Source organism: Narcine bancroftii, chromosome 8 (genome assembly GCF_036971445.1).
Source record: "Narcine bancroftii isolate sNarBan1 chromosome 8, sNarBan1.hap1, whole genome shotgun sequence".
NCBI classification, from domain to species: Eukaryota; Metazoa; Chordata; class Chondrichthyes; order Torpediniformes; family Narcinidae; genus Narcine; species Narcine bancroftii.
Genome location: NC_091476.1, coordinates 131,981,554 through 132,009,533, shown reverse-complemented (window position 1 = coordinate 132,009,533; position 27,980 = coordinate 131,981,554). Strand labels below are relative to the sequence as shown.

Below are 27,980 nucleotides of genomic sequence, written 5' to 3'. Positions count from 1 at the left end.
CTGAAAAGTTGGTTTCTCATGTCCAACACATACTAGATCTTCAAAGATGCAGTTGGCATAAAGGGAAATTACAGCTGGCAAGCTCCCTGCTGTTCTCAAAGCTGCACAAGCATCTCACGTCCACAGTCCCTGAAGGGGAAAATTTAATTTCAAGGAGATTGGTATAACAAGTTGGATCTTCCAGTTATTGCAGTGTGGTTTCAGATTATATTAATTGTGGGCTTGCGGATTTGAAGGAATTGAAACTCTTGCTTCATATTCCAGCCCAAAGACCAGAGCAGAGAAATTGAAGATGGTCCTCTTGCCCAACACTGAGGAACACAGCAAGTTTACTTGGAACTCAGCTGATAGAAAAGGAAACGCCTAGAAAATTAGCATATATGGCTCAGTGGAATCACTTTGAAGAGCTTAGGAGTTATCCCTGGAGTCCTGGCAAACACCCATCTCATAATCAACTTCTCAAAAAGCAGATTAACTCCTTGTCTTAATGGTTTATGGTTTCATGGGAAATCTTGTATTGATAACGTAGCCGCATGCAGAGGATTTCTGTGCACAAACTGGCCGCAGTGTTTGCTGCTTTTAAATGGAACTATAAGGGAGTTTCATTTTTTTTAGAATGCAATAGAAATCTCATTCTTTCTTTTGCAGCCTCTCTGGCTTTCAATTCATGATCCCATGAATTTAACCTAAAACTCCAGCCAAATTTGAAAAATACACAAAAAATTGCACAGGTTAACAAAATTGTGACAGTGTTTCACAAAACAGGAAGGTTGAAATAAAAATGATCATGTAAATCCAAGAGAAAATATTTTAGTAAATCTTTGCACCTTATCTGGGTGATTTCCTCCCCATCTGTAACTGCAATAATCTGTTGGTTTACCTTACAGTGGATTAATGTGCTCAATTTACACAAAATAAGTGAAAATAACCAAGTTGATATGAAAATCTGAATATAGAAGTAGGAGACAATGCATCCCCTCGGATCTTACCATGATCCCATTCAATCACAATTGATCAGTTAATCAAATGTTCAATTCACAATTCATTGATTTCTTTGCAAAGCATTTGCTGGAAATCTGAAAATGCTGGGAGTACTCAACAGGTCAGGCAGGATTATATGTATTTTGGCCTTTTTAACCATGACATTACAGATTTGAGCATTTGTTTGGGGAAAAACTTGGTCAGTTCAGTCCCCCTTCCTCAAGGTTTCCTGACCTCATTACTTGTTGCTTATCACTGGTACCTGGTATCTCATCACAGCATTGGATGTTGCTCTGTACTGAATGTAGCATTGGATGTTGCCTGTGTCACTGAATAAATGAAGGATCTCTGGCTAAGTCCATTGATTACATCCACTTTTCACTTTAAAAATCTCTATTACCTTATTGAGGTGGTACAAATAATTAGAGAGATTAACCAGGGAGCAAATTGTTACTTTCAACTTGCTTTCAATTGCATGGAAAGACCCCACACAGACTAAACACATCAAAGGGAGGTTTGTACAAGGGGCTACTTGCCTTAAACTCACTGATGGGAATAAGTCTGTAGCAAAGATCAGTTTGGTTCAAGGATAATGAAAACTCTCCATGAGCAAATCCCTCAGTTGTATCACAGAGCAGCTAGTGGTGGTCGCTAAATCCAAGGTCATGGAGCAGTGAATTGACGGAACAACAAAGAGACAAATATTTCCTGTTCCCATAGAGAAGTAAATGTAATTATCGGAGGAAGCTTGGTACTGGAGAGGAAGAAATCACAAAATACCAAGTACAACGAGTTGAAGAGATAATTGAATGAGCCAGGAAGAAAATGGAAATGTGAAAAAAAACATGGATTTAAATAAAGAGAAAGTTGAGGATGTTAACAAATAGTCATTGGAAAGTTTAGTCATTTAAACTATAATCAAGGTAAATTGATTGCCCATGTTGTTCCACATTCCTTTTAATCATACCCAGACATGCCCCTTGCACCACATCAACCCACCATGACATTCATCAGAAACTCCTTCCAATACCAGATCAAAATATTAAATCCTGACTTATTCCCCTTGTTAGCAGTTCATTAGCGGCAGCCCTGGGTTTAAATTATGCACCTGTAGTACCTGTCAGGACAACACTGAGGTGTTAATTTCTCAAAATAAGTCATTTTCTCTGAAAGGACATTTTTTGCACCGAAAAGCTTTAGGCACAAATATTAATGTAGAAAACTCACAATGTACTGAAATGATTGATGGTTCTTGATTAGCCAGAGCATCAAAGGTTATGAGGAGAAGTGGGGAGTCGGGGGTGGGGGGGGGTGGAGTGGGAAAATGGTTCAGCTCATAGATTTGGTGGGTTGAATAACCTATTTCTGGTCTTATGGACTTAAACAGTAAAACAGTTTTCAGCAAATTATGATGGCATTGCTCAGAAAAAGAGAGACATTTCTCAAGTTTTCTGCAGATTTGTGGCCAGACACTAGAGGGGACCCAACAGTATTGTAGTTATGTGGTGATCAAATTTAAAGCACAGCCATTGTGAAACTGCGTCATTTCCTGCATGTCCTCATTATAGTCCAAGTTATCAAAGGTCAAACAATGACCAGGATTTCTCTCACAAGGACACAATTGATCATCTAAACCAAGTCTCTCAGTTTCAGAGTTGTACAAACTGGTACCCTGAATCAATTATATAATTATTCTAATAGTATGACATGCTCTCACTATAATTAATCAATTGCAGACACAGAGAACTGTTCAAACATACAGATAATTTTCATTCAAATCTCCCCAGCTATGGTGTGCATGTACTGTATGCCACAGATTCAGAGATTCTACATTCAGTACAGAGTGATTCATCCCATTAATATTATTTGTAGATGTAACCTTTCCATATATTTTTAAGTCAAAGAAACTTGTATCACTTCTTGACTTGAGTGGATGACATTTTTTTTAAATATTTTATTTTTCACGGTATGAACCATATTAATCAAAATACACACAAACATTTCCCTCTTGAATATACACAGTGTCATTTTCTCCAATTTTTCCCCCTCACTTCCCTCTCTCCTTCCCACCCCCCCAAACCCATTAACCATTCAACATATACAATGCAATAAACCCATTAAACAATATAATCACACAATGAAAATAAACAAGAAAATTGTCTCATCTACTGTTACACACTGGGTCAGTTCATTTCGTCTTCTTCTCGTTCTATCATTTTAGGGGATGGAGGTCCGCGGTAGGTCCTCTCTGTTGTGTTCCATGTACGGTTCCCAAATTTCTTCAAATAATGTGACTTTATTTTTTAAATTATATGTTATTTTTTTCCAATAGAATACATTTATTCATTTCTATGTACCATTGCTGTACTCTCAGGCTCTCTTCTGATTTCCAAGTTGAGATTATACATTTTTTTGCTACAGCTAAGGCTATCACAATATATCTTTTTTTGCCCTTCATCCAGTTCAAGGCCTAATTCTTTACTTCTTATATTACTTAGAAGAAAGATCTCTGGATGTTTTGGTATGTTGCTTTTTGTGATTTTATTTAATATCTGATTTAGATCTTCCCAAAACTTTTCCACTTTCTCACATGCCCAAATTGCATGTACTGTTGTTCCCATTTCCTTCTTACAGCGAAAACATCTGTCTGATACTGTTGGATCCCATTTATTTAACTTTTGGTGCGTGATATATAGCCTGTGTAACCAATTATACTGTATCATGCATAACCTCGTGTTTATTCTATTTCTCATAATTCCAGAGCATAGCTTTTCCCATATTTCATTTTTTATCTTTATGTTTAGATCTTGTTCCCACTTTTGTTTGGGTTTACAGCTTATTTCATCATTTTCTTTCTCTTGCAGCTTGATGTACATGTTTGTTATAAATCTTTTAATTATCATTGTGGCTGTAATCACATATTCAAAGCTGCTTCCTTCTGGTAATCTCAGTCTGCTTCCCAATTTGTCCTTCGAGTAGGTATTCAGTTGGCAGTATGTAAACATTGTACCATATATGTACTTCATTTGTTCAAATGATAATAAATTATTTCCCAAAAAACAATCTTCTATTCTTCTAATCCCTTTTCTCTTCCATTCTCTAAAGGAAAGGTTATCTATTGTGAAAGGGATTAGTTGATTTTGCATCAGTAGTAATTTTGGTAGTTGGTAATTTGTTTTTTTTTCCCTTTCTACGTGAATCTTCTTCCAAATGTTGAGCAGATGGTGCAGTACTGGTGAACTTCTATATTCCACCAGTTTTTCATCCCACTTATAAAGAATATGTTCTGGTACCTTCTCCCCTATTTTATCTAGCTCTATTCTGGTCCAATCTGGTTTTTCCCTTGTTTGATAAAAATCTGATAAATATTTTAATTGTGCTGCTCTATAATAACTATAATAACTCTATAACTCTATAATAACTCCCCTCTCTCATTCTGTTAATTTATCTAGCGCTATCCTTGGTTTCTCCCCTTTCCATAAGAACTTCCTTATTGTTTTTTTTAGGTCATTGAAGAATTTCTCTGTTAAGGGAATTGGTAATGATTGAAATAGGTGTTGTATTCTTGAGAAGATATTCATTTTAATGCAATTTACCCTTCTTATCAGTGTTAGTGGTAAATCTTTCCAATGTTCTAAGTCCTCTTATAGTTTCTTCATTAATGGATGATAATTTAATTTATATAGATGGCCTAGATTATTATTTAGTCTAATACCTAGGAATTGGATTGTTTGTGTTTGCCATTTAAATGGTGATTCTTTTTTAAACTTTATGAAATCCGCATTATTCATTGGCATTGCTTCACTTTTATTTGTGTTGATCTTGTACCCTAATATTTCTCCATATTTCTTTAATTTCTTATGTAATTCTTTTATTGATAATTCTGGTTCTGTTAAATATACTATGATGTCATCTGCAAATAGACTGATTTTATATTCCGTCTCTTTTCTTTTTATCCCTTTTATGTTATTTTCTGTTTTTATCAGTTCTGCCAGTGGTTCCATTGCTAAAGTGAACAGTGAGGGAGATAGTGGACATTGCTGCCTAGTTGACCTGCTTAATTTAAATTGGTTCAATATATATATATATCCATTTACTGTCACCTTCACCATTGGACCCTTATATAATGCTTTAATCCAATTAATATTTTTCTCTGCTAGGTTGAACTTCTGTAATACTTTGAATAAATAATTCCATTCTACCCTGTCAAAGGCTTTCTCTGCATCTAAAGCAACAGCCACTGTTGGCGTCTTATTTCCTTGTACTGCATGGATTAAATTAATGAGCTTACAAACATTGTCCGTTGTTCATCTTTTCTTAATAATCCAGTTTGATCTAGTTTTACTATTTTTGGTACAGTCAGCCAATCTGTTTGCCAATAGTTTTGCTATTATCTTATAATCTGAGTTAAGTAGAGATATTGTTCTATACGATGCTGGTGTTAGTGAATCTTTCCCCGTCTTTGGTATTACTGTAATTATTGCTGTTTTACATGAATCTGGCAAGTTTTTTGTGTTTCTTCTATCTGGTTCATTACTTCCAGGAGAGGAGGAATTAGTAACTCTTTAATTATTTTATAGAATTCTATTGGGAGTCCATCCTCCCTAGGCATTTTATTGTTCAGTAGCTTTTTTTAATATATCTTGTATCTCCTCTATTTCAAATGGTTTTATCAATTTGTTTTGCTCCTCTTCTTGCAATTTCGGTAGTTCAATTTTAGCTAGAAACTCATCTATTTTGTCATCTTTCCCTTCGTTCTCAGTTCGGTATAATTGCTCGTAGAATTCCTTAAAGTTTTCATTGATCTCTGTTGGGTTCTATGTAATTTGTTTGTCCTTTTTACTTGATGCCAATATAATTCTTTTAGCTTGTTCTGTTTTAAGTTGCCAGGCTAATATTTTGTGTGTTTTTTTCTCCGAGCTCATAATACTTTTGCTTTATTTTCATTATGTTCTTCTCCACTTTATATGTTTGTAATGTTTCATACTTTATTTTTATGTCCGCCAATTCTTTTCTTTTTGTTGTATCTTCCCTTGTTGCTAGTTCTTTTTCTGTACTTACTATTTCCCTTTCCAGCTGTTCTATTTCCCAATTGTAGTCCTTTTTCATCTTAGTTACATAACTTATTATCTGCCCTCTGATGAAGGCTTTCATTGCATCCCATAATATAAATTTATCTTTCACTGATTCCGTATTTATTTCAAAATACATATTAATTTGGTGCTCAATAAATTCTCTAAAATCCTGTCTTTTAAGTAGAATGAAGTTTAATCTCCATCTATATGTTCTTGGTGGAATGTCCTCCAGTTCTATTGCTAATAACAGGAGTGAGTGATCAGATAACAATCTAGCTTTATATTCCATTTTCCTAGCTCTCCCTTGGATATGGGCTGACAACAGGAACTGGTCAATCCTTGCGTATGTTTTATGTCTACTCGAATAATATGAGTATTCCTTCTCCTTTGGGTGTTGTCTCCTCCATATATCCAAAAGTTGCATTTCCTGCATTGATTTAATCATAAATTTGGCTACTTTGTTCTTTCTGCTAGTCTTTTGTCCAGTTCTATCCATCTTTGAATTCAAATTAAGGTTAAAGTCCTGTCCTATCAATATATTCCCCTGCGTATCTACAATCTTCAAAAAAAATATCTTGCATAAATGTTTGATCCTCTTCATTAGGTGCATATATATTGACCACATTCCAGAGCTCTGAATATATTTGACATTTTATCATTACATATCTCCCTGCTGAATCTATTATTTCCTCCTCTATTTTGATTGGTACATTTTTATTGATTAATATAGCTACACCTCTGGCTTTTGAGTTATATGATGCTGTCGTTATGTGCCCTACCCAGTCTCTCCTTAATTCATTGTGTTCCACTTCAGTTAGATGCATTTCCTGCACGAATGCTATATCTATTTTTTCTTTTTTCAATAAATTTAATAGCCTCTTCTGTTTGATTGGTTATGTATTCCATTAATATTTATAGTCATATAGTTCAACATGGCATCTCATACTCTGTTTACATCTCATTTCTGCTTCGTCACCACCACCTTTCCCCTTTTCCCCATTTTCATTTCTCAGTTTTCTTTATTTGAACACACTGTATGACAACACTTCTAAAACATAAAATATTTCAACCACTCCCACATCTAAAATTCCCTTACCCCCAAGTGTCCCCCCCTTCTCTGAGTTGCCCCTCGTCCCTTGAAGGGCAACCACAACTCCCCTCTCCATTCGGACTGCGAACTCATTCGCAAGTGTCAACTGATTTCGCAGTGACTGTTATTCTCTCCCACCCAGCCCTCTCCAGAAAAGACTTTTATCTTCACATTACAACAAAGCTCCCCCTCTTTTCTTCTCTTTTTCTTTTTCTTATTTTTTAATCTCTCCTCTTTCTTTTCCCCCCTTCTCTATTACTTCCCTTTTCTTCCCTCTTTTAGTTCTTACTTATACATTATTTTTACATCTTTATATGTAGTTTGTCATTGTTCTTTGTTCTTTTTACATCTCTTCATCTCTCTTTCTGTCTTGCAGGCATTCTGCAAATTCTCGTGCTTTCTCTAGATCTGAGAACAGTCTGTTTTGCTGCCCTGTGATAACTATTTTAAGTACTGCTGGATGTCTTAACATAAATTTATAGCCTTTTTTCCATAGGATCGATTTTGCTGCATTAAACTAGGAGCTCAAAACTTATGTCTGGGTAGAAAAAAAATTTTTGACCTTTGTATTCCAGTGGTTTCTTGTCTTCTCTAATTTTATTCTTTGTCTTCTCCAATATATTTTCTCTTATCGTGTATCTCAGAAATTTTACTAAAACGGTTCTTGGTTTTTGTTGTGACTGTGGTTTTGGGGTTAATGTTCTGTGTGCCTTTTCTATTTCCATTCCTTCCTGCATTTCTGGCATTCCTAGGACTTTTGGGATCCATTCTTTCATAAATTCTTTCATATCTTTGCCTTCTTCATCTTCCTTAAGGCCCACTATCATTATATTGTTTCGCCTACTATCGTTTTCCATTATATCCATCTTCTGAGCTAACAACTCTGTGTTTCTTTAACTTTTTTGTCACTTTCTTTCAATTTTCTTTTTAAGTCGTTCACTTCCATTTCTACCACCATTACACATTCTTCTACGTTTTCTAATCCTTTCCCTACATCTGTTATGACCAGCTCTATTTTACTCACTTTTTCTTCTGTACTTTTCATTTTTCTTTTCATTTCACTAAATTCTAGTGTCAACCATTCTTTTAATGCTTTCATTTGTTCTTGAAAAATTTTTTATCTATGTACTGTCCATTCATTTTACCTCCTATTCCTCTGTGCAGAGCTTGGTCTTCTTCTTCTTCTGTGTCTGCTCTTGGGTTTCACTCCACAGCTGGTGCCCTCTCCCGTCGGTGTTCTCCTTGTCGTGCACAGTTGCGCACCTCTGTTTGGCACAGTGAGCCATTTTTGAAGTCCTGCAGTCGGTGGGTTGCGACCCTGTGGGGTCTCCACTAATCTCGGGGAGCGGGCTTCTCTTTCCACGGTGGCTCCCTGCTTTTTCGTGCAGATAAGGCCTTCATCTTTCTCTTCCGGCGTCTTTCCTTCTTCTTTTCTTCCTATTGTTTTAGGTTTTTCTTTCTTAGGTGCCATTTTGTCTACACCTTTATTTTTTATTTGTTGTGATTTGTGTGTCTGGGGCTTTGCTTTTTCTTCACTTTTTTTCTTCTTTTCTGGAGAGGGCTAGTATTCTTCTACCGGCCACTACTCCTTCACATGACTCCCTTGAGTGGATGACTCTTGATGCAGTTCAGTAACTTCAAGACTTGTATTTATGAAACAACATGTACTGTTTGTTTGTGTGTTATGTCTGGTTGTGTGTCCACGTGTTTTGCACTAAAGACCAGAGAACACTGTTTCATCAGGTTGTACTTGTGAAATCAGATGATAATAAACTTGACTTGACTAAAACCTTGCATCATTTCTTCCATTGACTTCTTCTGGAATTTACACCCAATCACACGTCCTCAATATTCACGTGACTGACTCTTCATATAACCATGTGGTTGGCATGCCCACTTCTAATTCTGCCTTTTAAGTTCATTGGATTTCTTTGAACAGCATATTTCCATAGTCAGTCAACATCCAAGATCTGAATGTTAGACTTAGTAATTTCTGGTTAAATACCATGAAGATCATCTCTGCCAAACCCTCCAGTTCACTGGAAGGAGAAGCAAACCAACCTCAGAGTCCTTTACCAGGGACAACAATGCCAGAACCAAGGCCCAAGTTAAGCTCAGTTAGTTTCAAGATCAGGCCGTATCAACCACATGTCGATACCAGACTTCCAAAACAAAAGCTTTATCTCGACCCTCTCCTGGAAGAGATTACTGGACTGCAGAAAACAGATTCAAATATGTATTGAAGTCTTCCTTGAAGAATATCCATTGGAATCTTCATCAAGAAGAATGTGGCAGTGATGGAAGAGTACTGAAGAGATTTACCAGATGTTGCTTTGAATGAAGAGTTGTAGTTATAAGGAGAGATAAGGTAGACTGGCTTTATTCTCACTAGAGCACAGAGCCTGAGGATGAATTGAGAGGTTTATCCAATAAAGAGGTACATAGATAGGATGGATCACCAGAGTCTAAGACTAGAGGGTGTAGGGTAATGTGAGAGAATTTAAGAAATAGAAGCAAGGGTAGACCATCTGTCCTGCTGAGTCTTCAATATGGTCATGGCTGATCTGGCCATGGACTCAGCCCCACCTACTTGCCTGCCCGCAATAACCCTTAATTCTTCAATTAAAAAAAAATATGACATGTCTTCAATACATCAACTGTTTCATTGGGCACAGAAGTTCACTGTTGCCATAATCCCTCACCTCCAGCCCTGAAAAACCGGAATGACAAGGAAACCTGTGTCAGACCAGTATTCATGAACATTCACACACTGCCTTCAATGCTATAGCCCCAGAAAATTCATCCCAAAACTTCAGCACTCTCCCTACATCTGGATCTTTGATTCCCTGCCTAACAGGACCACAATGAGTGAATACGGGGAAAACCATCTCCTCCATGAACACACTCACCAGCAGCCCTGCTGAAGGATATGAAGGATGTGCACTCAGTCCATTACTGTATTCCCTCTACATCCACCACTATGCAGCCAAATACCATTTCCAACTCCATCTTCAAATATGCCAAAGAAGCCACACTCATGAGTCAGGTATCAGATAACAACAAGACTCAGTACAAGAGAGCATCCATGATAGCTTTCTTGAGCAACATGTTACTAAAGTTGCAAGGGAACATGCTATTTTACATCTGTGCAAAGTCTCCTTGATGTTGAAGATCTGGAGCAGTCATTGGGCATGGAGTCATTGGGCTGAATATATGGACTATATTTTATTTGTTTAATTAAATAATAAATATGCTGGGGGGGGTGGTGGATGACACTGAAAACTTTGACAGTCATCTGCTGCTAGTGGGTTTACCACACCCAGATTTTTAGGGTATTACTATCTTTGGGTGGGTATTTTTTGGGTTTTTTTGGGTTTTTTTTAGGGTTTTTTTAAAGAATTATAGAGGGGAGCATTATTTTATAGTGTGTAAATATATTAGTAGTTAAAAAGGATGTCTAAATTGAATTTTGCAACTTTTAATGTTCAGGAATTAAATAATCCAATTAAGAGCGAGAATATTGGCTTATATAAAAAAATGAAAATTACTTTTTTACAAGAAACACATTTGAAATTGAAAAGAGATTGGGTTGGTCATGTTTTTTCTTCTTTTAATTCTAAGGCAAGAGGAGTAGCAATTTTGATTCATAAAAAATTACCATTTGAATTGGAATCTTCAGAGGGGTATGCTGGCAGAGTGTTGAGTGAACTGTAATATTTTTGCTGAATCTTGGACTTTGCAGAATCTTTATGCCCCTAATAGAGATGATGAGCAGTTTATTTCAGAAGCTTTTTTACTGTTAACTCAAGCTAATGAAAATGTCTTAGTTGGTGGTGATTTTAATTGTGTTCTGGACTCTTTATTGCACAGAAATCCAAAATGTATAAGGAAATCAAAGATGGCAACACAAATTAATGCATTAATGAAAGATTTAAATTTGGTGGATATTTGGAGAAAAGTTAATCCTACAGAGAAAGATTTCTCTTTTTATTCTTCATGACATGATTCATTTTCTAGAATAAATTTATTTTTGATATCAGCACATTCACAAGGTAGAGTATTAAGAGCCAAATATAAAAGTAGAGTTATATCAGATTATTCATTATTACTTTTTTTCTTGTGAAAGTTCAGAGGTAGTACATCCATCGTTTAGATGGAGGTTTAATTACTTTTGTTACAGAGCATATTTCTTTATTTTTGACTGAGAATGTTAAGTCTGTGGACAGTAATTTTGTAATATGGGATGCTTTAAAAGCTTATTTGAGGGGGAAATTTATTAGTTATTCTACGAAAGTTAAGAAACAATATATGGCAGAAAGTTTAGAGTTAGAAAATAAGATTGCTGAGTTAGAGAAAGATTTTCAGAAAGGTGTAAAAGAAGATAAAAAAAAGTTGCATTAGCAAGGTTGAAATTACATTAAATACTTTACAAACTTATCAGTTTGAGCACTTAATTAATCAATCTAAACAACATTATTATGAGTTGGGGAAAGAGCTCATAAGGTATTTGCTTGGCAATTGAAAGCTGAACAGAAATCTCAGACTATTAATGCTGTTAAGAATAATTCAAAAGTTACTTACAAACCTCAGGAAATTAATGACCAGTTTTATTCATTTTACTTGAAATTATATACTTCTGAGTGGAAACAGGATAATGGTTCTATTGACTCTTACTTAACTAAATTAAAGTTACCAGTATTAGATGGAAATGATATTCAGGAATTGGAATCTCAATTTATGGATTTTGAAATTAAGGAAGTTATTCAGGAAATGCCCAATGGAAAGTCTCCAGGGGATGATGGATTCCCTGTGGAATTTTATAAACTTTTCTATGATGATTTTTCTAAATATTTGAACAAGGGTTGAATCAAGTTACTGAAGATCAGAAGTTACCAGAATCATGTTCAAGTGTTTTAATAACTGTCATTCCAAAAAAAGATAGAGATCCATTAAAAGTGTCTTCATATAGACCTATTTATTTACTAAATGTAGATTATAAAATTATAGCGAAAGAATTAACTAATAGACTTGCTAAATATTTACCCAAATTGGTACATATTGATCAAACAGGTGTTATTAAGAATAAAAATGCATCAGATAATATATTTTGATTAATTACTCTGGTGAACGCATATCGAAAGCAACCTAACCATCCTATGGTGGTTCCATTAGATGCAGAAAAAGCTTTTGATGGGGTTGAGTGATATTTTTTATTCAAAGTGTTAGAGAAGTTTAAATTTGGCCCTTTTTTTATTGGTTGGGTTAAGGCTTTATATACAAACCTGATTGCTTTCTTCTTTGGCTTGGCTTCGCGGACAAAGATTTATGGAGGGGTAATGTCCACGTCAGCTGCAGCCTTGTTTGTGGCTGACAAGTCCGATGCGGGACAGGCAGACACGGTTTCAGCGGTTGCAAGGGAAAATTGGTTGGTTGGGGTTGGGTGTTGGGTTTTTCCTCCTTTGTCTTTTGTCAGTGAGGTGGGCTCTGCGGTCTTCTTCAAAGGAGGTTGCTGCCCGCCGAACTGTGAGGCGCCAAGATGCACAGTTTGAGGCGATATCAGCCCACTCGCAGTGGTCAATGTGGCAGGCACCAAGAGATTTCTTTAGGCAGTCCTTGTACCTCTTCTTTGGTGCACCTCTGTCACGGTGGCCAGTGGAGAACTCACCATATAACACGATCTTTGGAAGGCGATGGACCTCCATTCTGGAGACGTGACCTGCCCAGCGCAGTTGGTTCTTCAGCAGCATGGATTCGATGCTGTCGGCCTCTGCCACCTGATTGCTAGGGTGGTGACAAATGGACAAATTTCTTCACCATTTAAATTGACTCATTCAACTCGACAGGGCTGCCCATTGTCACCAGCCTTATTTGTGTTCGTTATTGAACCGTTAGCTCAGGCTATTAGACAAAAATGAAGAAATTAGAAGGATGAGGGTTAAGAATGAAGAATTTAAAATTAATTTATTTGTGGATGGTGTGTTGGTATACTTGACAGAATTGGAACAGTCATTGAAACAATTGCAAGAGTCTTTGTTGAAATTTGGAGAATTATTGGGATATAAAGTTAATTGGAATAAAAGTCAAATTTTACCAGTTGGAGTGGGAGATTATTCTGAATTTAAAACTATTACAAAATTAAAGTGGCTAAGTAAAATTAAATATTTAGGTGTGTTTATGGATACTAATTATCAATCATTATATCAATTAAATTATGTACCTATATTAAGACAGATGAAAGCAGATTTGATTAAGTGGAAAGGTCTTCCATTAACTTTGGTCAGATTAATTGTATTTAAATGAATATTTTTCTTCAAATTCAATATTTATTTCAGTCAATACCTTATTTACTGTCTAAGGACTTTTTTCAAGATTTGAATAAAGCAGTGTGAGAGTTTTTTGGAAAGGTAAATTAGCTTGAGTGGTGATGCATAGACTTACATGGAAGTATGTATTGGGCAGACTACAATTACCACATTTTCTAAACAATTATGAAGAGGCCCAGTTGAAGTTTGTTAGTAGATTGATAGATTTAGACCAGCCTCCTAGCTGGGCTAAAGTGGAGATGGTGTGCATTTCTAGGGTTGAGATGCATGAATTTATATTTCATTGGAATTTGATTTTGTTACAGCAATATGATATGTCGATATTGAAACATTTGTTAAAGATTTGGATTAAAAAACAGGGTGTTTAAATTAAATTATCAATTTTAACTCCATTGTATAATAATCAGCTTATTCCTTTTTCACTGTTTAATAATCATTTAAAGATTTGGGATTCTAAAGGTATAAAGACAATGCAAGATTGTTTTGTAGAGGGGAAATTTCTTTCTTTTAATCAATTGAGAGAAAGATTTGATATACCTGTAAATTCTTTGTTTGTATATTATCAACTTAGAGCTTTGATAAAATATAATTATGGTAGAGAGATGATTTTACCTATTTTGTTGAGATTTGAATCTTTGATTTCCTCTATACCGAAAAGGGGTTATGTTTCAGTTATGTATAATTTGTTACAAGATAGTATGGATAAGTCAGATTGGGAGAAATCTAAACTTAAATGGGAGTGATTTAGTATTTATTTTTCCCGAAGATGATTGGGTGAATATGTGTCAGGACATGTAATTAAATTGACTAATGTAAGATATGGAATGCTTAATTATAATTTTTTACTTTAATTATATTTGACCCCGGAAAAGTTTTTAAAAATGGGTTTAGTAATTCGGATTCTTGTTTTAGATGTGGCTCATGTATTGGAACTTTTCTACATCCTGTTTGGACTTGTGTTAAAGTTCAATCATTTTGACAAGGAATTAAAGTAGTTTTGGAAAAATTATATAATTTTATATTACCGTTAGTTCCAATGATTTTTTTGTTGGGAAATTGGTATTTGTTAAGGGGAATGGGATTGGCCAAAATTCAAATTGCTTTTGTACATTTGGTGTTATCAGTTGCACGTAAATATGTTGCTAGTACTTGGAAAGATGATACTGAGATTAATATAGCATGTTGGCACAATGAATTGAAAGTATGTATTATCATGGAAAAAATAACTTATAACTTGCATGATAATTATTCTTCTTTTGTTTGTAAGTGATCTCTGTATTTGAAATATATGCATTTAGATATACTTTGAAATGTTACTAACATTTATAATATTTTCTTTTTATATTTATATATATATTCTATTTTTTTTAAAGGAATTGGCTGTAGGGGTGGGAGGGTGGGAGGGATGTTAATGTTAAATCTTTTCTTGATTATTTCTATACTGTATGTTATGTTTTTTTATTATCTTTTAAATAAAGTTTGAAAAAAAAAATTACCAACACCTCAGCTTAGAAGACTAGGGAAGTTCAGCATGTCTGCACCCCCCACACCCCTCCCCCCCCCCCCCCCCCCCCACCGTCCTTCATCAACCCCGACAAATGCACCATCAGAAACAGACTTGCTGGATGCATCACAGTGTGAGACAGGAGCTACTCTGCTCAAGATCAAAAGAAGCTGCAGAAGGTGGTTAAAGCAGCTTAGAACATCATGCAAACTTCACTGCCCTCCATGGACTCCATCTACATCCCCCCACTCGAACACATTAAAACCCAGCTACTCTCTCTTCTCTCTCCAACAGGCTTAGATACAATTTCTTCCCCACAATCATCAGGCTCCACAACCAACCCCACAAGAGTGTTCTCATGATGCCATTGCTTTTCATGAATGGATTTTTAAAATACACAACACAGTAATAGGCCCTGCCAGACCACGAGCCCCTGCCGCCCAAATACCCCAACTATCCTACACCCCCCATACATTCTAAAAGGTGACAGAAAACCAGAGCATCCTGAAAAAACTCACACAGACACGGGAGCAACATACAAACGCCTTACAGAGAGCGCCAGATTCAAACTCGGTTAATAGTGTTGCACTAACCACTATGTCTCCCTTTAGTTTCATTATAACTCTGTAAGTGTGGTCTTTTTCCTCCATTTTATATGGCTGTGGGAATGTTAAAGTTAACTTGCTAGACTGCTCACAGAAAAAACCTTCTTACTGTTCTAGGTGTAATGTGACAAATAAGCAAAAAAAAGTCCTTTCATTTGTTCCATGAAGCAATGAAACCAATGCTAATCCCTTTCATCCAATCTCCACTCATCCCTTACAAATGAAATGTTAATTCAAAAAGACAGGCAGGCAGTCCCAGTAACCTCTCTTACCTGAGAATAAAACCAGAAAATGCTGCAGAAGGAGAAACAATGTTCATACTTCAGGTTTAGAATCTTTCCTTAAACCACCTCAGATTGAAGGTGATTGACCCAGAACGTGAGCTTTTCAGCAAATAGAACCATATTACCATTGAACGCTACAGCACAGAAAACAGGCCATTCAGCCTTTCCAATCAGCACCGACCGCTATTTCGATCATTCCACTGAGCAGCTCCTACTCCATAACTCTCCAGAACTTCTCCCATGCATGTATCAATCCAATTTGTTCTTAAAACTCAAGATTGAGCCCCCATTCACCACATCAGATGGCAGCTCATTCCACACTCACACCACTCTCTGAGAAAAGACCTCTCTCCCAATGTTCCCGCTAAACCTTTCCCCTTTCAGCTTAAAAACTTTCTCCACAGATATTATCTGATCTGGTGAGGTCTTTCCAGTATTTTCTTTTTTTTTTAATTTCAGATTTGCAGCATTTAGAGTTTTTTGGTTTTACAATTGTTGGAATATTATAATTAGTGCTTGGTAAAATTCATTAAACCAGAGATCTCTTAGCTGTCATGCATTCCAATTAAATTAGAAATGACATTTCTTGACTCTACTACACAGCCAGTTTGAGAGATCCATCTTTTCAAGCCCTTTGAATTATATTAACGTGCATGCGGTTCAAGGAACTTTCATTGTATGAAATCTAGCTGAATGATCATATGGCTGTTCTAATGGGTGGGAGTTGTGCACATCCAGGAGTGTTGAACTAACTAGTTTAGTCAGAAATTGAAGCATTGCTTACTGAGTAATAGTCTTTGTAGGACTATTGGAGGTTCTTCCACAGTCTCTGTGTCCCATTAAGATGAAATCAGAGAGAGCAGAGATCTGGTTGCTTGCATTCTCCAGCGAACATCCTGTGAGTGTGACACACTGCCAAGATGAAGGACTCACTGGTGATGCCAACATGTCTTCAGTGTGGTTCTGCTACGTGATGGTGGCTAGGACATCAACTCACGCTGTGTTCATTAGAACTATGCATTCCATATAACATGTTCATCTGTATCAATTAATGTGAACCTCACTGAGTCGTACCTTAACACCATGAACAGCTAAAGCATAAGTCGCTGTGTTTTAAACTGTTCCCTTAATAGATGCAAGGAAAGGAGGTGTTCTGATTCTGAAGATTTGCATATATCTGGAGCAAACCTCAGCCTACAAGTTAAAATCAGTTCATGGAGATGAAGGTTGTCTTGGTCAAAGATGCAAAAGGCCAATGGCTCATTTCACGCCCTTGCTGAGGTTTTATTTCCACGACCACTTCTTCTGTTGTTACCAAAGAAAAATGAAACCCTCCACAATTTCAGTTCCTGAAGATAAAATGCTTATTTTCTAGGATACAGTGTAAAGGGACTGTTCAAAATCAGTACACATCTGTTATGAGCAGGTAATTAGATGGCAAGATGTGTGAATAGCTTTGATAATTAATCATTTGAAGAGCTGGGTAGGCGAGTGGACAAAACAGCAAGCAACCATCATCATGGTGGGCTCAATGGCTTTCTTCCTTCATTCTCATGATTCCATGAAACTCTAAAATAAGGCTTTGGTGACAGTTTTATGAAAATGAATGAAGGCTGGTTTTTTTCTTTGGTCCTGTTTACAGTTTGATTGTGATTTTTAAATGCACCCCTGAGATTTGAAGGTTGGTTCTTGGACAGGTAGTTTATCAGATCTTGTAGATTGTCATTTGTGGAAATTCATAATGGGAACTGAGGGGAATATTCTGACTAGGCTATGAACGGTAGTTTATATAATGATGCAGAAACAACACAAAGTGAGAGACACAGGAACGGTATTGGGCAATTATTGAGCTGAATGAAAGATAAATGCTCTTGGAAAAATCTAAAGCATTGCCTGTTACCTGTTGGCAGGGTTTTAAACATATTGTCAGGGTGTCCCATAGAGAAATTAAAACAAAAGATTTCTCCAGCTCTATTATATAATGAATAATAGTTCCATTATTAAAGTATTTTGATAAGCGGCAAAATATATGGCAGACTCCAGGTAATAATAGCAACAAGTATAAATTAAACCAGACAGCAATATGTCCAACTTCAAACAAAATATATATTTGAAAAGTCACCTGCACTGCACAGCTGGAAGCATAGGCTCTCAAAGTCAAACTGACAGTTTCTGCAGAGTTAACAATGCCCGTGTTCTAATCATCCCTCTATTTCCTTTGTTTGGGATTACAAATAGCAAGTGTTAAATAATAACAGAGTAGATGAAAGAAAGAAGTTTATATGCATGTGCTTCAAAGCTTTATTGAGATGACAGGGTCCCTTTAGAAGTCACTTTGTATCCAATACTTACAAGGGAGAAGGGGGAAGAAATCTTCCTTGAATAGCAGGCTAGACAGGTGAAAGGGTATTGATCGTTGTATCTCTCACATCCTGACCCTTGGCTCATTGGCTTGAAAGAATGCAACTCCTCTACCTTGGTTTGATAACACAAGATATTGGAAACTCTCAGTGGTCAAGTCTCATCTGCCGAAGGAGACAAGATTTAGCACTTACAAATATGAACCACGGCTGAGATGCTGAAGGACTGGAGGGTGGCTGATGTAATGCTGTCATTTAAGAAAGATTGCAAGGGCAAACCTGGGAACTACAGATCAGTGAGCCTCAAATTAGGGGTGGGAAAGTTAGTGGCTGGTATTCTGAAAGACTGGATCTATCCACATGAATTGATTTTAAAGACATTTTGATAGGTAACTGGATGGAAAACGTAAAAATGGATATGAGCCAAATAGATGCAAATGGAAAAATAATGGATGGACAACCTGAAAAACATGGGTATGGGCCGCAAGGCCTGTTTACATGCTGATCAGCTCCATGATTCTGTTTGTCCACAGGTGCCACCTGACCTGCTGATGCTCCTAGCATTTTGTTTTCATTTCAGATTTCCTGCATATTAAATTCTTTCAATTGCCAATATTTCAGATTATCTAGATGTTTATGCTTAAAATGATTCTTGCTCTCTTCTTCTCATTTCCTTTGCCTTATCTATTCCTCTCTCACATACCCATCCAGATCCCTTTTTAAGACTATCTAAGCAATTCCTTTTCACCCTGAACCCAAATTCAGCCACTCTGTAGCTTGCACCAAAGTGAGAATCTCTTCACCAGAAGGGTATCAGAATCTTACTGTGGCAGCTCATCACCAAATGTTAGCCCTCCCATAAATGTTCACTTCCAGTCAATTATAAGAAAATTAATTAAGTTTCAAATCTCTCCAAATGATGAAGTTTCTCTGAAAACCTTTTATTTATTTAATGGTGGTTTCCTTATCTGTCATTACTTCAATTTATTGACCTTGTCATTTTAGTAATCTCTCATAGGTGATCTCACGTTTTAATAACCTCTGTTAGCTGACCTGACTGAACATTCTGTGTTGTTGATTCCTTTGTGAATAGAATTTACATTGATCAATAAGGGCAGGTCTGAGCACCCCTCCCCCCCCCCCCCCCCACCTTGTATAAATCTGTTGAGCTGTATGACAGCCCCTCCTTGATTTGGAAGGTGTGCCTGTTGTTAGCTCCTGCTCCTGGCTTCCAGTCACTTGTTCCTGTGGAAAGTGAATACTTAGTGAGGGCAGTGTTGGAACAAGTGTTGGAACAAGTGATCTTGCAGTGCACTGTGAAGTAGCAATGGTGTAGCATCACATCAAGATGAGCAGATACATGCATTGGATTATTTGGGAAAACTGTGTGGTAGATAAATAGTGGGGAAGTGACAATAAAAAGGACAAACTTCAGAAAATAGTAATTATAAAAATTGTTTTCCTTATATTTTCCCTGAGTATTGAGTACTTCGCTAAATAAAATAATTATAATTTGTATTACTTATAAGTGTAATTTCCCAGGGAAAGACATGCATGCATTTGTTTAAAGCACTAAATATAATCTTCTGACTAAAAATCACTCGAACGATAATTAACAAGCCAGCCTTTTACATGCTTTAACTAATGAATTATTAATTAATTAGTGCCCTATTAAATAAAAGAAATAAAGAGTTGCTGATGTTCATCAGTCCTGTTCACTTGTTTATGCTACAGTTCTGAAAGTGGTTCCTTTTCTCAAATTTAGACACAGTGCCTCTCTGCGTCTGTTTAGCTATATGTCCTCTGACCTAGAAATGGGTGCGAATTTGCAGACTCCACAGCCAGCAAATAATCCAGATGTCGATTGCACTCTCGGGTCATGAAAGAAGTAGTGGTAGAGATTGTGGAGACCTTGGTAATGATCTTTAAGGAATCAGTAGATTCTGGCATGGTCCTGGAGGACTGGAAAATCGCAAATGCACCCCTCTATTCATGAAGTGCGGGGTGTGGGGAAGCCTAAAATGTCTTCTACACCCAATTTGACCATAAGAACAAAGAAGAACCACCATTGCCTACTCCCATGTCCCCTGATGATCTTCTCCTCTCTGAAACCCAGGATGGCAGGTGGGCTGCTTTCAGGAGATTAAATCTAAGGAAAGCATCCAGTCTCGATAGAGTATTTGGCTAAGTGTTAAAAATCTATACTGACCAACGCCAATGTATTCACAGATATCTTCAACATCTCACTGTGGCAGGTCGTGGTACCCATCTGTTTCAAACAGGCATCTCTCGCACTGGTGACCAAAAGGAGAATGTGGTAATCTACCTAAATGACTTTCAACCATTGGCACTCATATCAACAGCGATGAAAAGTTTTGAAAGCCTGATGTTGAAACATACCAGCTCCTGTCTGAGTGGCATCAAGGATTGTTTTCAATTCACCTATCATAGCAGCAAAGCCCTGGAAGACCTGGACTGCAAAGGTGCAAATATCAGGATGCTCTTTACTGAGTACAGTTCAGCATTTAACACCCCCATCCCCTCAATATTAATCAGCAAATTCCAAGAGCTGGAACTTAACACCCATTGTGTAATTGGTTCCTGGATTTCCTCACCTCCAGACCACAATCAGTGAGGATTGGTAAGAACAACTCCCCCACAATCTCCATCAGTTCCGGAGCACCATAGGGCTAGGTACTTAGGCCCCTGCTCTACTCACTTCATAGCAATAACTGTGTGGCTCATTATGACAACACTATCTACAAATTTGCTGATAATACCATGGTAGTAGATGTATATAAAGGGGCAATGAGTCAGCACACAGAAGGGAGATTGAAAACCTGGCTGAATGATACACCAACAACAACTCAACATCACCAAACCAAGAAGCTGATCGTTGACTTCAGGAAAGGAAAATCAGAGGTGAACAATCCTGTGATCATTGGGAAATCAGAGGTGGAGAGGATGAGTAAATTTAAGTTCTTGGGAGTCACTATGTCGGAGGATCTTTCCTGTGAAGAAAGTGGATCAGTGCCTCTACTTCCTCAGGAGTTTGAAGAGGTTTGGTATGACATCGGACACTGTGATAGTACAGATTCTATCACCAATGTGTACATGTACATATGTACAGATGGTAGTGTGGGATGACTGTGATTGGTTGAGAGTGTAGCCACACCTACTGACAGGTCTTAAAGGATTGTTCCTAGCCAGACCAGGTCATTCTGGTCTGGTCGACCTACTTGTGATATGTTTCAGTCTTTTAGTTAATAGAAGCCTTGGTTTAGATCAACAAGTCTTTGGTTCTTTCGATGTGCACTACAGATACCCTGGCAAATTTCTACATATGTTTGGTGGAATGTGTATTGACAGTCTGCATCACAGTCTGATATGGGGATACCAATTCCCACCCGCCCCCCCCCCCAAAGCTTAAAACCCTGCCAAAGGTAGTAGACACAGGCCAGGACATCATGGGTAAAACCCTCCCCCCTATTAAGAACATCAGAGAGCAGCCACCCAGTATGTGCTCTGTTCTCACTGCTTCCAAATGGAAAGAGTTAATGGTGCCACAAAACTTGAGCCACTAGGTTCAGAAACAGCTGGTTCCCCTCCACCATTAGACTTGTCAGCAACAAACTCAATCAGGGACTTATTAAAGGACTTTTACTTTTGCACTTCATTCATTTATTTTTTTTCTGTATTGCACAGACAGTTTGTTTACATTTTGATATGCTTACGTGAGTACATTATTCTTGCACTGCCAATATGTGATAATTCTGCCTCACCTGCAGGAAAGAAAGAATCTCAGGGTTGTATGTGATGTCATGAATGTAGTTTGACAATAAACCTGAAATCTGAATCTGAATCTGATGCAGCAGATATCAATGGTTAGGAAAATGTTGATTGTAAAGGATGAGGTTACAGAGTATTTGGAAACAGAAGAAAGGAAAAGCAAAAGCTAGTATGGTTTCCTTAAGGGTAAATCTTGCCTGACAGGCCTTTTGGAATTCTTTGAGGAGGTGACAAGCAAGCTGGATAAGGGAGATGAAGTGGATGTGGATGTTGTGTATTTGGATTTTCAGAAGGTACATAACAAGGTGCCACACATGAGGCTACTTTACAAGTTAAGAGCCCGTGGTATAACAGGAAACATAGTAGCATGGCTGATTGGCAGGAAGCAGAGAGTTGGTAATCAAGGATCATATTCTGGTTGGTTGCCAGTTTCTAGTGGTGTTCACAGGGGTTGGTGTTGGGGCCATTTATTTTTACACTGTATGTTAAATTTTTGGATTGTAGAATGAATGGCTTTGTGGCCAAGTTTGCAAACAATATTAAAGTAGGTGGAAAAGCAAGTAATATAGAGGAAGTATGGAGGCTGCAGAAGGACAGACAGGTTAGGAGAATGGGCCGAGAAGTTGCAAATTAAATATAAGGTTGAAAAGTGTACGGTTATGCATTTTGGTAGAAAAAATAATAGTGCAGACTATTTTTTAAATACCCAGCTGCAAAGGGACCTGGGACTCTCTTTTGCTTCTCTGTCTCTGACTGTAAGTCTGACTGTAAGAGGCACTTAAGGCAATTCCCGCCAGTGGTGAATCTGTCTGCTCTGCAGCAGGCAAAAAGAAATTTAATGTAACATGACACTATTTTATTATTATGATAATAAATTGAATCTTGATCTTGAGTCCTCGTGAAAGATAACCATAGTGAACTTGCAGATTAGTGGTGAAGAATGCAAATGCAATGCGAGCATTTATTTCAAGAGGAATATAAGAGCAGAGATGTGATATTAAAGCTCTTAAGGCACCAGCAAGACCTCACATGGAAGCAGTTTTGGGCTCCTCATTTAAGAAATGATGTGCTGACATTGGACAGGGTACAATGGAGGTTCACTAGGTTGATTCTGGGAATGAAAAGGTTATCATAAAAGGAGCGTTTGACAGCTCGGCCTGTATTTGATGATATTTAAGAGAATGGGGGGGCGGGGGGGTTCATTGAAACATTTCAAATATTGAAAGGCATGGACAGAGTAGAGGTTCAATGGTTATTTTCCATGGTGGGAAAGTCTATTTCAAGAGGGCACAACTTCAGAATTACAGTGCGTCCATTTAGAACAGAAATGTGGAGGAATTTCTTCAGCCAGAGGTTGGTAAATCTACTTGTTGTCACAGGCAGTTGTGGAGACCAAGTCATTGGGTATATTTAAGGCAGAGATTGATAAGTTTATTATCCAGGGCATCAAAGGTTATGAGGAGGTCAGCAGTGGGGCTGAGTGAGAGAATGGATCAACTCATGATAGGTGACCCTAACTCGATGGGCTGAATAGCCTTTTTCTACTCTTATGGTTCCTCATGTCTGTCAAGGGGGCTGGTCACTGGGAGCTGAGGTTTGAGTTGATTAGCATTATTGGAAACTGAATGTTTTTAATTGTTTGAGATTTATTTTTAATTTTAAAGGATGAGAAAGGTGCTACTACATTGCAATTCCTTTCTTCAATAAAATATCAGTCTACAGCTCATGACGGGCGGCCATACATCCCTTGAACCAGCCCCACTAGTCGCTCACACCCTGGCTGAAATCACCTGGGTTCAGCTCCATTTTCCTTTGTGAGGTGTAACGCTCCTCTAAACTGTAGCTACTTGTTTTCTAACTTTGCCCACTTCTAATGAAAGACTATGACCCTGCACTCTGTCCCTCTCCCTCTGCCTGTTTTCATTACAGATTTCAGCATCTTCAAATTTTTGCCTTTTGAAAACTCTCTCTGTTGTCCTTGAAATATTCAAGTATCCAACTTCCACAGCCATTTAGGGTAAATAATTCTAAAGTATCATGTACTTCAGAGACAAGATGCTTTTCTGTGGGTATCTCCTCACTTTGAAATCCTGGCCCTTGGGGAAGCATCCTTTCAGAATCAACTATGTCAAGATCTTCAGAATCGCATACATTTCAAAGAAATCTTCATCTAACCATATCATCCTCCAAAAAAACCCTACCTGCAGCAATTAAGTCAAGTCACCTTTATTTGTCATTCATCCCATGCATTGCTCAGTAAAGATGAGATAACGTTTCTCCAGGACCAAGGAGCATATTTACATAAGTATGATAAAATAGAAGTTAAAATATTAAGACATATACTGTAAAAGTCCATGGTACACTCTCCACATATGTTCTGGGAATTTAGCTGTCTGATGGTTTGGGGGGAAAAATTGTTGCCCAATTTGAACGCAAGAGCAGTACTACAGTACCTCTTACCAGATGGCAGAAGAGAGAAAAATTTACCTGAGGGGTGTGTGGAGTCCTTCACAATGTTTATTGCTTCCTGCCTGCATCAAGTATTGTAGGTGTCCATCATGGTAGGAAGAGAGTCCCCAATGATCTTTTCCACTGACTTCACTATCATTTGCAGGATCTTACGGACTGAGGTGGTACAACTTCCAAATCAGGTGGTGACGTAGTTGCACAGGATGCTCTCGATACCTCCCCTGTGGAATGTAGTGAGGATAGAGGGTGGGAGATGAACTTTCCTCAGCCTTTGTAGGAAGTAGAGGCGCTGCTGGGCTTTCTTATATCTAGAGCTGGTGTTAAGGGACCAGGTGAGATGCTTTGCCAAGTGCACACCAAGAAACTTGGTACCTTTGATGCCCTCAACTATGGAGCCATCAATGGTCAGCAGAGAGTGATCCCCCCCCCCCACCACCTCCCCCCGGGCTCTCCTGAAGTAAAATACAATCTCTTTTGTTTTATTAACATTCAAATGCAGCTCCTTCAAACTCCTTTCATGTGTTATGAGGAGTCATTAACAGAGCGCTGAGAATCACAGTACTGTCCCACAAAGAAGCAAGATTTTGGAAAAGTTAGAGAAAAAAATTAAAAGTGAAGTAGATTCTTGCATTGAATCAATATTTGTTTTACTGCCTTTGGTACATGGAGCATGGAGTCTTTTATTACACTTTTGTTTCAGTTGTTCAGATTCCTTGGAAGTTGTTAGGGCTTATATTGCTCAACTGAAGTTACCCTTGATCATGTGCTTTAAAGCTTCCAGCTGAGCTGCTTACAAAGCAGATGGATGTTCTTTCTCTGCTTCTGTAACCCTCATCACAGGGAGAGAAACAAGCCCAGATTTGTTTTACCACTGAAGGAACATTTTGCTACTTTGCTTCAAGGTTTGGCTCATCTTTGCAAAATCTTTGTCCCATCCAATCTGTGCCCTGTGTTATAGGTGTGAGTCAATGCCAATCTCACCTTACTTGCCTTGTCCATATGCAGGACACTTTTACTGCCCAGTATCTAATGCCACTCAGGGTAATAGCTCCTTGAATGAGACACCTCAGTTATACAGCGTAAAGTAAAATCATGTGATCTTCACCGTTCTTTTCATAGGTGGTGTGAGATTATATCAACAAGCTGGCATGATTTAAGCACAAATAACCTGTAATTAATCAATTAATCATAAATACATTTGAAACATTGCTCCCAATAGAAAACGAGCTACCAGATTTAAGCCCAGTTTAGGCTCTGTATCAGATTAGGAAGGGCACCACTCTTCCAGCCCACCTGGCTCTTCCTGGTCTCACCAGTGGATTGGGAAATTAGGCGCGACCTCTAGCACTCTCCTAATAAGCTCATGTCTGAGCTATGGCACAACTCATGACAGATGCCTCTGAGCGTTTTAACGAGCCTTCGAGCAGGCTGGACCCTCACTTGTCAAAATGCCAGGAGCTGGAGATGTCACTTCTAGATGGCACAATGAAACTGAATCTTATTGTTTTCCAGTAATCTGCACAGTTAGTTCTACGCTAAAATTCCTCAAATCTGATGTTTGGCCTTGGCCTTGGACCTATCATACAGACGTTCAACAATATTATAGTAACTGTGTATTGAAGAAATGTCTAATAAAATCAAATTTGTACAGGCTGCCACCACAGAATGGAAAGGATTGGCACTGAATTTTTGGCATGCATGCACAGGTCAGGACATTGATCGAAAATAATAGGAAATTTGAAGTAACAATCAAAATGAAATGGCTGGATTGTAAGTTCCGAGAATTACATCCTTTGGATGTTGCATCAGGTTACCCCATTACCAATAGTACTGTTTCTTGCTTGTCATTTAAGATGAATTGGTGGATCCAGGCCTCCAGGGATGGCTTTTTATATGTGTGTGTGTGTGTGAGATAAATATATATAAAATATATCGATGATGAGCTGCATGAGGATAGATTTTATTTCTATCTGGGAAATAGCATATAGCATCATGTCCTGAGAGTTTTATACTTTTGCAAATCCTGTCATCCATCCACAGAATCACTTTGATCTTTTGTGCCATCCTGATTTGCCTTTCTCAAAGTTATGAAATTATATTTCATCCTTTTCAAAGATTGTGGGGTTTAAGGAAGCTTTTCAAATGATTAAACAGTCTCTTCAGAGAATTCAAAAAAGATTGATTAAAATTGTTCCTATAAGCTACAAAGTTCAAAGAAAAATCAGTTGTGCTCTGCGTTGTGAGGCAGCTCACAAAATGGACACTTTACGATAACCTCTCCAAGCGCTTACATTGAATGACTGAAAGCAGTGTTCTATCAATGAACAAACATGATATAAATGTACTTCTGAAATTGTGGCATTACTCCCACAATAAAGGCATGTTTGGCTTTCTTTGGAAGCCTTTACTCATTGAGTTGGAAGTTAGCTAATTCCTGCAGAAAGAGAGTGATTTGTTACTCCATTAATTCAATAGTGATGGAGTGGACAAGGAGCCCACTCATTGGTTCATTTTAGTAAGGAGAGGCCGAGGGACCATGCACCTATCCACATTGATGGGAAGGAGGTGAAGGAAGTCAATTCCTGGGAGTCCATAATTCATAGCACTCTTCCTGGAGCTAGCCACTGTGAAGAAGACACACAAGCGCCTTCTCATTTCTAAGGAGTCTGGAGATTTGGCAAGTTACGGATACTCCATCAAACTTTTACAGGTGCACCGCAGAAAGGATTCTGACTGGTTGCATCGCAGCCTGGTTATAGAAATGAAAGTGCCCAGAAAGACAGGTGGCTACAGAAGGTTTACTTTCATAGTTTTTTTTTAACAGGAACCTATTTGGCTGCAGCAAGCAAGAATGTTGATGCATATGTACATTGTACAATGTGTATGGCAATAAATTCTTCATTATCATCACTCAGTTATATCCACCCCCTTGACTAAGTTAGATTGAAGCTTTAAACTACGCCAGACTGAGTCCCACCCAAAGTCTTCTTGCTTTTACATTATGGGTCACATGATGTGAAGGTCATTGGCAATGACAGTATTGATACCTATCTGCCACTCACCTTGAACTGAGGTCAACCATTTGTTGGTTAGGAGTTAGATAGTGTCCAGTGAGCTGCGAGCTTTCTTTTAGTTCTGGATTAAAAATTCCTATCTGCATTTAAACCTGGTGGGATTTAAACTCCAATCAACGACCTGTGCCTCTGGGTGCTGGTCTCATAACTTTTCATCTACAAAAGGTATTAGGCGGAACTGTTCATCACTAATGTTATATCAGCCCCTCCGATGACAATTCTAATGACTGCACAATGGGACAATGGTTAGTGCCATTCTGAACAATCTCTGCATCACCTGATCAAATATTGGTGATTGATACTCAAAATGAACAGCAATCTTCCCCTTTCTAAATTTTTATTAGTGTCGTAAGTTCTTTATGAAATTTCTTAATGAGTTGGAGAAGATAAATTGGTCATAAAGAATAATTAGATTTTTTTAAGCAT

General features: G+C 37.7%; 1 long non-coding RNA gene across 2 annotated transcripts; it reads right to left on the bottom strand.

Annotated features, from left to right (window-relative positions):
* Nucleotides 1-20: 20 nt before the first annotated feature.
* Nucleotides 21-27,747, bottom strand: LOC138741847 (uncharacterized). 2 transcript variants are annotated; one of them, XR_011343812.1, is made up of 3 exons: nt 27,543-27,747; nt 24,499-24,701; nt 21-129 (listed from the first exon to the last, which is right to left on the bottom strand). It is a non-coding gene; the product is annotated as an uncharacterized lncRNA (long non-coding RNA). The 2 variants fall into 2 exon arrangements; XR_011343811.1 differs by lacking the exon at nt 21-129 and adding an exon at nt 18,186-18,387.
* Between the last annotated feature and the right edge of the window lie 233 nt (nt 27,748-27,980).